Here is a 14,037-nt window from a genome sequence, read left to right as displayed (position 1 = left end):
TTTGTTACTTTGTTATAATATTTATCTTAACTATATATTTTAGTATTCAGTTTCGATGATCGTAGTATTTTTTTGTAATCTAGTATTTATGGCATGTTTGTTGGTAGTTTAAATAAATAATACTTCCGGTAAAGGGAGGCTTTTTTTTACTAGGCCGCATTGCGTGCAATTTTTTGTTATTCTCTACATAACATAATATAACATAAAAAGGAATTGACCTAATAAAATGTTATTGAATAAACTGGCTGGTTTGTAGGCCGTTATAATAAGATCTATATAATCTATAATTATTGAATGTTTACTAGCTAACTAGGAAACAAGTGCATTGTCATTGTGGTAAGAACTAAAATTGTGACCCTTCTAGTATGCATCACAGTTATTGTGAAATCTGTAATCTTTGAAGTTTTAAATGTAGGAAATGAAATATAAAATGAATAAATAAGTAAATAAAAATTTTCTACTCAGAAAATGCGTGACTTCGCAGGACACTAGTTTGCTGGATAAGGATACCTCGGTCTAACTTTGGGAAGCTCAAGGGGAGTTCTTCCATCAAACTTACTGATATGATCTTCAATTCATAACTATCTTACTGTTATACTATTGAACTATATAGAAGGTTAAATTTTGGAGGTTTTCAACTTCGTTCGAATTTCAAACCTTTGTATCTCTTTTCGAATATTTTTTTTTTAGATTTTAATGAATTCTTTACCGAATTGCAGAGAAAAGTTAGCTGTATAACTGGTATAAATTACAATGTTCTAGTGATATTAGTTAATGAGATTTAGAAGGTTAAATTTTAGAGGTTTTCGCTCAGGTCCACCATCATCTAGATCAGTGATGGCGAACCTATGACACGCAAGCTTCATTTTTAGTGACACGCATCTTCAAGGATAAAAAAATTTTATAATTCAAATATTTGTCTCTCATAATGGCCAGAGTTGGTTATTAATAATAAATATTAATGTAAGTCTCTAAATGTAAAATCATTGGTTTCATAATTTTGGTTTTTTGTATTTTAAATGGCATTAAACAAATAATTAACTTTAAAAAAATTATAAATATTTCTATTTTTTTTTTTTAGTCTTTATTTTTGTGATGTGTGGACATGCCACGAATGTTTTCAAAATTTTGACACACCGAGCTCAAAAAGTTCGCCATCACTGATCTAGATCCATCTTTTATTCCCGAAATTCGCTGTCATACCCCAGGAAAGTGTCCTAGTTCTTTTTGTTTTAAACTGCAGATACTTCTACTGATCTGAGAAATGGTTCTGCCCTGGTACGCTATTAAATGTAATTCTGGGACGAATTGTCCCCATTATTCGTGGTTTTTTGTTTCTGTAGTTGCAGGTTTCAGCCTGACGAAAATTCCAAATAAATGTTTACCCTTTCTTTTAAATTGTAGGTAAAATTCAATAAAAAATGAAATTGCAATTAAATAAATTAAGATTTAATTGAAGGGGTATTTTATCTGTTAATTTCACTGACTCAATAAAGAGAGGGTTTTGCTAAAAAATAAAGTAAATAAATTAGAGACAAGGAGGGAGATAGGCATGCTTGCACATCTGCCGTGAGTATTGCTGAATATGTGCATTAGTGTGCATGTGTGGTGGTGTTGGGAAGAGCGCTAATATTCTCTTGCTCTCTCTTGTATGGGGATATGTAGATGTTTGTTTTGGCCAGATGCAGTTTGATGTTGGAAAGAGATAGTAGGATATTAGTGGAGGGGTAGAGAGATGGTTAGATTATAACGAGAGCTCTGTATATACACGGACATGATGACAGAGGTATGAAGAGCGAGAGATACCGAGAGAGACAGAGAGAGAGGCTAGAGCGGGTATGCAGATAGAAGTGTGCCGAAGGGTGACTGAACCCAAACTAGGACTGTTATATCCCCGCCTCCACATAGCCGCTCTATGCGCACCCCCTCGTGCGCATATTCACCTCCTCCTCACTTCCCCGCCAACCCCCTTTTTTGAACACAGATCCCGCCGTAAATACTTCTACAACAGGCACACACATTACACACAGCTCGGGAACACTCCTCTATTTGGTGCAGGTTGTCGACCCTGGTTCCCCTCCAAGTCCTACCTCGTCCATCCCCTCCCACCAAACACATTTGATAAAAAAAAATAAAAAATAAAAATATATACATAGTATAAGATCCTCAGGGAGCGGGACTCCACATCACGTTCTCGCAACTCAGGTATTAAAAAACTTCTTTTTTTGGGGGAAAGGAGATGATGAAAAAGAAGGAAGTATGGAAGGATCAACGAAGAGAGGACGATGCACGTGGGATAGAAGCGGCAGGGGTAGGGGGGGGAATAAAGGGGCGCTTAGGCCGCTCCAGCTGCTAGTCAACAACTTTCACCAACATGAAGCGCATGCGCCACCACACCGCTAACCTCGTTTCCTCGGGTCTGTGTCAGTCGAAAGATATCTCTTTTATAGGTTCTTTGTCTTGTTGCTTGGCACAGACTTTCCCAAAGGCTCAACATTTTTTTGTTTAGAAACATTAATACATACTTTAGCTAGACGGGGTTGGCCAAGAATCACAAAATTCTTTTTGAGATTATTGGTTCGTCGTTTCGGATGTAAATGAAGTTTTAGAAAGTATCAAGCAGATCAGTATAGTAACATTAATTGTACAAAGGCGCCGCGGTAGCCGATCGGTTAGAGGCGAGACCTGCGAAGCTAATATGTATTGTGGTACTGGGTTCGATTCTCGGTCTTAGGCCTTTGATTTTATTTAATGGTTAATATGAGAAATTTATAGTAAAGTATGTTTGCTAGTCGCCTCCGTCCACGACACCTAATTAGTAGTTGGACGTTAAGCACCGCCTGAAAAAATAGGCGCTTACTTTACTTTACTTTACATTAATTGTACAAGATATAGCCTAGGTAAGGTTGAATAGCGAACTTACCTAACAAAACATCATTCAAAACACCGAAATGGAATACAGAGCAGAATAATGAGGCTCCACCAAACCCTCGTAACATAAACCCTTATACAGCCCTTCCAAACCAGTTATTCCAATTGTTATCTATTCTGTTTCCCTAAATTGTCTTCACCAACCTCTCGACACAAGGCTATAACCCTCCTGGACCCTCTCTCCCGATTTCAACAGCCGATTTCAACGACACAGAATATCTAGTAATGAAAATACTACTTTCGGTTGATGGCTTTTGATCCTGGAGTCGGTTCGAAGACAAACTGAATACTATTTGATCTTCCTTGATCTTTAATTTCCTCTTTAATTCACATACACCCACATTATGAGAAAGCATGAGAGAAAACGAGATAATTGTTTAGAAATTAGATCATTTATTTAGACTCTAAAGATTCCAAAACTGAATCAAAGTGTTCAATGCAGATAATTTAGTGATGATTAACATTAAATAATCAAAGTAAGAGAAAATTACAATTCTTAGTGACAAATTTGGAACACCCACTCGGAACTAACAGATCCTAGAGCAAAACAAGGTGGCAAATCCAGTTGAATATCCAGAAATGCCATGGTCACAAGCACTTTCTGGCAGGTCTACTGTTTCCCTAAGACTTCTTTAATAACAACAATCCTCTTCCTTGCACTGGGTGCCCTACTTAAGGCTCTTCAAAGACAAATCAATCAATCTAAACGTGCTAAACTAACTTAAGCTACTTCTCAGAAGGTGTTCTAAAATTATTGAACTAAGGCAGACTAAATACCCTGAAGTCAATCCAATTTTGGACTTATAGACTTGAGCAGCTGCTGGATTAGGCTAGCCATTCGACCCATTCAGACATTCAGATTTGAGTGCCTCATCCTCAGAGGTCGGTGATGCTCTTGTTTAACGTGACAAATTTAACTCTTCATATCTATTCTTAAGTACAACTCGCCGAGACAAAATATTATAAGTACAGGACTCTTTTAACTACTTATTCCTTCCATTACAATCTCCTGCTTCTAGAACCATTCCTTGCAATCCAACTCGCCGACAGGACGCCAGTGGCGCCACCAGCATTTCCTACGGCACTGAACTCTCCTATTCTCCAAGTCTTACACTAAACATTTACTCATTATAAAATACTGTTTTACAAATAATATATTTCTAAAAAAAAAAAGAAAAACAACTCACAAGAGAAATTCTATTTATCCAACTGAATAAATACATTGCAACATTATAGTTGTCCTTAGAGGTGGTGATATATCCAATAAATAAAAAAACGCATATCAAAACTGAACAAACCAAAGTATATTTCTTTAAATTAAAGGATGACGCCAGCTGGGTAACAAGTTATATAAACCAAAAATAAATTAAAATAATAAAACAAAGTTTCCCTTAAAATACAAAATTTAAATAATTAAGTTAATTAAGATTTAAAATTAATGAGCTCAAAATAAAATATTTTACCAATTGGTCTTCGGGCCCTGGCGGATGGTAGGTGACTGTCCCCTCCTTACTTTTCTACAACTAACTCCCCTCTTCTTCCCTTTTGGGCGGCGGGTCCCTTAGACTCCCACCACTCAACACACTATGTTACATTATGCCCACCGACGAAAAGACATTTCTTCGTAAGGAGAAATGGATGAAGCTTCCTTAATTTGCGAATCTGCCTGTCTTCCTTCATCTAATAGTAAATCTCCCCAACTTTTTGTTAAAATACTAATATAAACATTATCTTCTATTGAATGACCATTACTTGAATATTGAATATTGTTGTCCGCAGTGTCGGTAACGTTTGAACTTCTTTCTCTATAAGAATTCTGTTCACTAATCCTTGAATTCTGCTCTTTGCTATTTTTAAGCCAGTTAGTGTTATAAAAAACTCTTTGATATTTGCCGTTATCCTTTTTAAAAAACTCAGTTTGTATCTTATTCTTATTTTGTGATTTTCTTTCAAAATTGATATTTCTATAATTATATCCTTTTAGGAATTTATTTTTTATTTTTGTTTGCTGAAAACAAAGTTGTTTCTGATTTTCCATCCAAACTTTGTAATTACTATTTGGCCTAAATTTCCTTTTCATTTGTGTCGAATACCTTTTATCGCGATTATTCTTCCGTAAGTGACAATTTTGGTGGTATTCGACAGAATTTACTCGTTTTTTGAACCTTTAGCTCCTTCGGCGTTATCTGATGGTAGCCATTGTGGGTTGTGTCTTGAATACTGTTGATTGCTGTTTTGCTGATATCTTGGATTTGATGTTCGTTCATTAAATGGTTTAAACTCTGACCTCCTGCACTCTCGATGTATAGTTTCAAGCGGAAATCCATTCAAAACTTTTAGAAAAATTTCGAAATTCTGTATACCTTGTACAACCACTGCTTGTGCGAAAGTATTTCCAAAATGTTTAGCTATTAATTGTAACATTTTAGTCTCTGAGATTGGAAATTTATCCACATTCTTGCACATTTGATAAACAATCATTGCGTATTCATCTGCTTTACGAGCATCAGAAACATCGAATCTTCCAGTTTGAAGCAATTCGACTGCCTTGCCCTGTTCAACATCGTCCCAAAAATAGTTGATAAATTTTTGCTTTAATTCGTCAAAGGTTTTTATTTTATCGACTACCAACTGAAACCAAGCCATACCTCTTCCGTCTAGATGTTGTTCGAAAATTTCAATCTTAATCTTATCACTTAGTGATTTATATTTTCGCTCAAACTCCTTCAAGAATTCTATCGGGTTTTGTTTCTGTGTATCCACAAACCTAACTCGGCATTTTATGTTACACAGGTCCATTGCTCCACCACCTTGCACACTCGGCAGTTCTCGCATTTCTATTCTGTTGATTCTCTGTTCGATGTCTTCTAACTTCCCATCACATTCTTTCGTCCATTCATTTCGGCTATCTTCAATCACGGCAATGTGGTTTTGAATTTTTGTTAAAATGTTGTTGCTTAACTCTTCAGTTTGGTTCTTGATGTAATGTTTCTGTTCTTCTACTGATGTTTTCATATTCATGTATAACATATCGAAACTTTTCTCCCTCTTCTTCCTTTCAACTGCTAACTCTTGTTCTAGATCTTCTACCACTTTTGTCACTTTTATTATCTGATCCGTATTACCCCGCACCATGTCATTATTTTCTGTAAGAGTATCTTTCATACTCAATACCTCATAATTCACCCTTTCAAAATTCTGGTTTAATAAATTCATTTGTTTTGCTTGGTCTGTTGCCATTTGTTTTATCAGAGATTCTAAACTCGAAAACTTTTCCGCTGATTCCATTTCGTTACTTCCATCCCTTTTTTCTCTTTTCTTTGACATTTTTACTATTCGGGCGCCAATCAATTTATTTTATACAAAATCGTTAATTAATAACGCAGAGGGTCTCCTGTTGGTTCGTACAAGCAATTTTCTTGAGTCCCTGGAGCGGGTGCCAAATGCAACATTATAGTTGTCCTTAGAGGTGGTGATATATCCAATAAATAAAAAAACGCATATCAAAACTGAACAAACCAAAGTATATTTCTTTAAATTAAAGGATGACGCCAGCTGGGTAACAAGTTATATAAACCAAAAATAAATTAAAATAATAAAACAAAGTTTCCCTTAAAATACAAAATTTAAATAATTAAGTTAATTAAGATTTAAAATTAATGAGCTCAAAATAAAATATTTTACCAATTGGTCTTCGGGCCCTGGCGGATGGTAGGTGACTGTCCCCTCCTTACTTTTCTACAACTAACTCCCCTCTTCTTCCCTTTTGGGCGGCGGGTCCCTTAGACTCCCACCACTCAACACACTATGTTACAACATTGCGTTATTTCAGACACTTAGCCAGCTTTTATTGCATTTCAAATTAAAATAACAATAACTAATGTTCATGCATAATATATGTAGGTTAATTGTATTCATTAATACTGTTCATTTTAAACAAAAAGACTTGCATTTAATGCAGCTATTACAAAAAAAGAGAAAAATAGGCAACTTGTCATTTACAAAAACTTAATTACAGATTTATATTTGTCAAGTATTTGTGCGTATAAAACTGTTATCTATTTGTTATCTATGTCCTGTTCTTCGTGAATTAGCTGTAATTAAGCCGAATTTTGGATTACCATAAAACATTTTGTAATATAAAATAATGAAATTAAAATTAGTGCATTCTAGTGCATTGGTTAAGGATTCTGCATGTTTAGTGTATGTGCAATGTTTTAGAATTAGTAAAGTTGGTGTTAATACTCTTTAAGTAAGAGACCGGAAACATACGCGAAGTCGAAATTCCTGCTCCAAACTGATAAATCTTCTCCTTCCTGAAAAACCAATGAGGAGTACAATAATCATGCTTCGACCAATCAAATCAAAGATATTATCCTGTACTAAGAAGCTAACCATATTTCGGTCTGTGATTCAATTTCTTAAGATTAGTTTTATAAAAGTGGAGAGCCAAATTTAATACTCGAAAAGTGCGAACAGATAACTTTTACTCTGCGTCGTAATTCTTGTCCCTCTATAAGTTTTAACTCAATTTCTTTTCCTTCTGCTAATTTAGTTCGCCACCTTGGGATGTACATCGACAAAAGACTAACGTGGAATCCGCACACTAAAACTTGAAAAGACTTGAACTCAACCGACGAAACAAATTACTACTGCGACTATTTGGCAGACAATCCAAACTACCACTGGAACATAAAAGACTAATATACAACTGCGTACTTAAACCGATCTGGACTTACGGACTTGAGCTCTGGAGTTCAACCAAACTTTTCAATTCACAAAAGATCCAGTCCTTCCAATCCAAAATAATCCGTCAGATTACGAATTCTCCATTTTATGTCTCTAACTCCACCCTCCTTAACGACCTCAAGATCTCGTATGTAACTGACGAATCTAAATCTAAATATAGAAAATTCTTTGACTCTCTTCCATTCTGTACCAATCCTCTTGTACAAAAATCTTGCCTCTAAAACGATTCCAGATCGTCCTCCACGACGATTGAAACGCTGTTGGCCTCGTGACCAGCTTCAATAGTACAAGAAACTCCAGCAAGAGTATTGCCGGTGGGCAGCTTCTCTCCTCAAGCTGATCCTGTCATGAAGTGTTCTTTTATCGTATTCACTTATTACATTTTATTCTTTTTGTGGATTGTTAATAGCAAATAAATTAATAAAGAAAAAGTTTTATAAATAAATAAAGTGTTGCCAATTTGTTGTTCTTATGGATTCAATTTAAATTTTTTTGGGACCAAAACGCGGTGAACTGAATGTCTGTTAACGGGTAAATCGGGATATTGGTAGATTTTCTCTTGCTAACAGTTAGTGAGTCAGCTATTATCTCCCTTTATTTTGTAATAAGGATAAATCTGGGATGGAATTTCTTTTTGGGGAGGGGAAAAGGGAAAGGAGGCACACACTGCTCTCTTTTATACAGACAGACTCCTCACACAACCAACATCCAAAATGTATTTGAACCATGATTGTATAAATATTTACTCCACTATGTATATAGTTTTGTTAGTTTTTGATGTGCGTTGTTAGTTTTGTATATAATACGCACCCTAAAAATAGATTTTGCAATCAATGAACTCTCCTTTTATTTGTGAAGTATTTGTGTTTGTAAATTCTGTCGGAAGTTTTTTTCTTCTTCCTTTAAGATGGTTGAGAAAGATAAAAGATTGTACAAAGGGAAAGATTTATATGATTTTCTATTTCCTTTTTACCCTAATTTATTATTTACTTCTACCTTATGATCATAAATTTGGCAGACGATCTTCTTTTATGTTCATACCCAATATTAAATTTTTAATGTCTTATACTAGATTACTACTTAGGCAATTCTAATGAGTATTTACTTATAATTCGTCATTACTTCACTGTCATCATTATACGTTCAAAGAATTTTAAATTATACCTGCTAAAATTTTAATTGCACTGCCCAGTTGGCGCATACTAAATAACTTTTTATTTTATTATATTCCCCCATTTCGACTATGGTTGCTCCAGTGTATGGCGCGGTCTTTCTGGTGATATTGAAGCTAAGCTCAAGCGCCTCATGAACTGCTTCATAAGATTTATTTTCAGCATTTCCAGAGACTCTCGCATTTCGCACTGCTACGATGAGTTTAAGTGGCTTTTTCCTGTCTATCGCCGCCAATATTTTTTGGCTTCTTTCCTTTTTCCAAGTTATCCAGTCTCAAAGGTCTTCCTATATTTTTCAACTCCTTAAGTTTAAATCCTCCATCCATTCCCGTAACAATAGATCTCGCTCATCTGATCTCTATATTCCCTCTCACCGTACCTCATCCTTTGACAAGTCCTTCCTAATACGTGCTACCTCTCTCTGGAACTCCTTGCCATCATCTGTCCGCCATGCTCCTACCCTATCTACCTTTAAATCCCGTCTATTCAGTTATCTCCTTTCTATCCAGCTTCCTCCGAAATTCTAATTGTTTTAATTTATTTCCTTAATTTCTGCTGTTATTTTTATTTTCACTTTTTGTAAATACTTATTTATTTTCTTTTAAACACAGGCCAAACTGTTAAGGCCTCTATTTGTTCCTGTATTTATTCTTAGGGGACAATTGTCCCAGAATAATAAATTTCTTTTCTATTTCTATTTCTATTTCTATTGATAAAATAATTATTTAATATGAAATATTAACCTAAGGATTCAAGATTGGCGAGGAATCGGTCAAATAAAAAACAACTCGTCTTTTTCCCAACGTTTCGACAAATATATTGTCCTCTTCAGGGCCTGGATATTACAAATACAAAAATACAAACAATTTAGAGAATCAGTAATACAGAAAATAAGTAAAAAAAAACAGTAATATAAAAATAAAGTAAATTAAAAAAATAATATACAATAATTATAAAGAATTTACTTTATTTTTATATTACTGTTTTTTTACTGATTTTATATATTACTGATTCTCTAAATTGTTTGTATTTGTGTATTTGTAATATCCAGGCCCTGAAGAGGACAATATATTTGTCGAAACGTTGGCAAAAAGACGAGTTGTTTTTTTATTTGGACCAATTCCTCGCCAATCTTGAATCCTTAGTGTAATAATTTACGGTCACGAAGCCAATATATTCTCATATTTGAAATATTAACAAAATTTTGGCGCTCGCAAAACTTCTCAGCAGCCCTGCCGGCCACAGACAATGTTCTCTCGCTAGTCTACCGTATACCCCATTAACGGACCTGTTGAGCTGTAGAGTATTAACTATTAGGTGGAGAAGATCTACAGGAACCTGAATAAGATCTTATTTAAACTTGGGAACTTCGCGCTTGGTACCAAATAAGCGAATCCTTAAAGTGTTCTATCGATACAGACAACTCTGTCGATCAGCGTACAGTGAGCTGTAAAAAAGCTCCTTACTAGAAAAAAAAATAAATCTAAGAGCCGGCTCAGGTTAGGTACCAACTAATTACCTAAAAATTTATTATTAAATATTTTCAACCGCATTAATGCGCGCATTTAAGTAAATACAATTGAAAGTATGGGTGAATGACGTGAGTTGAGTAAATGGTGAATGACGCTTTTCCCATCATTAATCAACCAGTTGTTTGCAAACGATTCATCATTAATCAACCAGTTGACTGCCTCAACCGTTTTGTACTCAAGAAATCTGGTTTGTGGATAGTTTTGTTGCTCGAGGATTCAGGCGTGAGCACATGTTTTGGTGGAATTTGGGTTTAGATTCGATATTTTTATGGAAAATGCAGATATGAATGAAATTTTAGAAGCTATATGAATGGTTAAATTGCTGTCCTAAAACTGGGAGCGTTCATAATATGACGTGGTGCTAATAATATGTTCGCTTTGCATCTCCGTCTAGATCGAAAACAACAATCGAGTATAAGACTATATCAGTGCGAAGTGCGACGAAATACATCCTCGTTTATTCTGCACATGTTGAACTATCAGTGTCAGTACATCTGAAAGAGGGTGTATTTGTGCGCCCTGCAATAACTAGGGACATCGAAGATACGGTCCATTTTGTGGGAACTTCTCTCCTGTTCTGAGAGGAGTTCCGTGTCAGATGGCTAGGAAAGGTCTCCCATTCAGTCGGAGGGAGGTTATTAACCACCTGAGAATGGGCAGTGCGGTTGGCGGAGTATTCACAGATACACTCTTGAAGCTGGGCGTTACCGAGCATTTCTAATACAACAATTTAATTATGATCCTTAATCTTTTGTAATTAGTAATCTTTATAAACAGTCTTCATAAAGAAAGCATAATTTACGTTTTATTATCTAAATTTGTAGAAGTAGAGTAATAGCAAACTCCTGGCAGACGGCTAATAGCCAGGCATTATTTTGCTTTAATTCAAACTGTAAATATTGTATTCAAAATAGTGTAATATGAATAAAGCGTTTATTATTATTATTATTATTATGTTGGTCTAAAGAGCGTTAGTCAAGTGGTGCAAAACTCTAGGGTACCTCATGTTTGTGCTTACGTTTGTGCTACTATCGATAAATAAAACACGACACATCGATTATTTTTTTTTAGTTTCGAAGCGAATCGATTTATAATGGAAATGGAAAACTGCACCCATTTAATGCACACATATTTTGTGGCTGCTTTTCCAACTTTTTGGGATGAAAACAAAGTACCCAAAGCTTTATTTTACTAACTTTTCCCTGAGTATTAAGTTGTTTTTTTTTAAACCAAAAAATTGAAGATCTAAAACGATTCTATAGCCGCAAAATCGTTTCATTTATTTATAGTCACATCGTTTCTAAGATGAAAAACGGTCTACTAAAGGAAGCAAAGACAAAAAAAATAGAATATTCTGGTTCATATTTCTAACGATATCTTTTATTTTCCAATAAGCACTCTCGTTAGGTATCCAATTGCAGTTTTCGTGGTTACCCTAGAAACGATCTTACTTCCAAAATGCCTTCAATTTTTCTGTACATTCAATTGTCACAATATTAATAACCAAATATACTCGTAAATAAGAGTGTTGACTTGGAACATCTTCTTACTTCAAAATTTCATTTTATGTCTTCAAATAAAGAAAGTAAAAAACAACAATTTGCCCAAAATTAAAAAAAACATGAGGTCAAAGACCCGGAACAAAGATTAAAAGTCAATTTACAGCGAGAAGAGGCCTGTATTTTATCAACTGTTGTTTACATAAAATTCAATAAATATTATTTGGGCTAAATATTTTCCAAATATATTTTTTCCATTAACATCCTCTCTCACTCACTCACTCCCTGATCATCACAACCCATGAAGGGCCTGGACCTCAGCCACAACAGCTTTCCACCTTTCACTGTCCCTCACAGCCGTTCTCCAACCTTGCAGGCCGACCGCCTCAATATCATCCTCCACGTCCCTCAGCCATCTCAGCCGTGGTCTGCCACGGGGCCTTCTCCCGCCAGGATGCCCATACAACGCTCTTTTTGGAGCCCTGGTATCCTCCATTCGGTGTATGTGTCCCAACCATCGCAGTCTTTCTCAGTTCAGCCACTTCTTGGTTCGTCCTGATTCTGAAGCCTTCCTCTGTCCTCGCAGGTCCAAATATTCTCCTTAATATTTTTCTTTCCCACCTGCGTTTCCTGCTCGGGTCAAAACCCACGTTTCCGAGCCATAGGTGACGATCGGCCTCAGCACTATCTTAAAAAGCCTTATTTTTGCTGCTCTTGACACATTTTTTACTTTTCAACACCGTTTGAAGAGCCCATAAGCAACTATTTCCAGCAGCCATTCTTGCAGCAATATCTTCTGTTATTTCGTTTTTAGAGGTAACATCCTCTCTATAGATTAGAAATATATGACGATCATGCCAAAAATTGGTTTCCGTTTTCCACCAAAATAATTCACCAACTCAAAAATTACGTAAACATGGAACATTATATTTCGGTTTAATACCACCAGGGGGCTAAGATAAGATTAAGATTCTAATAGGGCGGCCCTTAAGGCCTACGCCACTGCGACCCCTTTGGATCTATTGTGACTCCCCTTCTCTAGAGCTCGCCCTCCAGACCCTTCCGTTTAATCGGACTCTTAATTCTGGAGAGTGGCTCCTGGGGTAAAGCTCACATAGGCCATGGTTTTTCCTCCCCGAGAAGTAACATCCTTAGCCATACAAGCCCCTTCGCACTGACACAACACGTGCAGTGCCGTTTCCTCTTCTTCCTGGCAGAACCTACAAAGGCTGTCATCTGCCAGGCGCCCGTGCGATGCATGTGTTTTCCGAGTCTGCAGTGGCCAGTTAATAGGCCTACAATCAACGGAATAATTCTGCAGTCATCCTCGGTGAATAGTACTTTAATAAACTCCTTCGCCTGTCTCTGCCCAGTGGTGGCCAAGCCACACACTTCTGAGACCTATTCTGCACGCATAGTTTAATGGCCGCAGTCTTAAGACACTTGGAGACCCCCAAAACAGGGCTCCTGGCCAACGAAGTGTCCAGCAGAGCTTTCCCGGGCCAATAAATCTGCCACTTTGTTTCCATTTACGTCCTGAATGACCAGGTACCCAAACCAGAAAGACCTTATTCTGGTCACTAATTTCCTTCAGGGCACCCAGACAGTCTCCAAACCAGTCTTGAGTTGACCTGGTCAGGAACTAATAGCTCGTAGAGCAGCCCTGACTGTCCGAGAAAATCACGACCTTAGAATTAATAATTCCTCGCCCGCTAATCACGGCAGCACAGAACCTAATTGCAGCTAGCTCAGCCTGAAAAACTGTAGCTAGTTTTCCCTAGGCTAACCGAAAACCTCCCGCTCCCACTTCTTCCTTAGTTCTGGAGCCGTCCGTGTATCACACCAGGTGGCTATAAAACTTTATGATTTAAATTCCAAAACCGGAAGCAACCCCCTACTTTGATGAATAAATTTTCCATTTTCTTTTTATTTGTTATAGATTTTTTCTTTAAAATGAGACAAATCAATTTTCTTTTAACTTTGTAAAAACATTACGACTCGTAATGTTCAAAAAGTATTATTAAAAAAAAAAAAAAATCCTTAAGTAAAATTGGTTTAAGGGCTTTTCCTCTAATGTACCATTTTAGTAAAGTGTCTTAATTACGGTCGCTAAACTGCTGAATTTTAAGGAAATTCCCCTATCGATAGAACCCC

General features: G+C 36.2%; 2 protein-coding genes across 4 annotated transcripts in view; one reads left to right on the top strand and one right to left on the bottom strand.

The window, feature by feature from the left end:
- The window catches only part of LOC141458393 (uncharacterized), a 311,203-nt gene that overhangs the window by 76,118 nt on the left and 221,048 nt on the right, over positions 1 to 14,037 (top strand). The window lies entirely within an intron of this gene.
- The window catches only part of E23 (ABC transporter G family member E23), a 306,543-nt gene that overhangs the window by 89,863 nt on the left and 202,643 nt on the right, over positions 1 to 14,037 (bottom strand). The window lies entirely within an intron of this gene.

This window comes from Rhodnius prolixus, unplaced genomic scaffold (genome assembly GCF_049639745.1).
Source record: "Rhodnius prolixus isolate KJV_2025 unplaced genomic scaffold, Rpr scaffold_5, whole genome shotgun sequence".
Lineage (NCBI taxonomy): Eukaryota > Metazoa > Arthropoda > Insecta > Hemiptera > Reduviidae > Rhodnius > Rhodnius prolixus.
The sequence above is the reverse complement of the archived record's forward strand: the minus strand, read 5'-3'. Positions and strand labels throughout refer to the sequence as shown.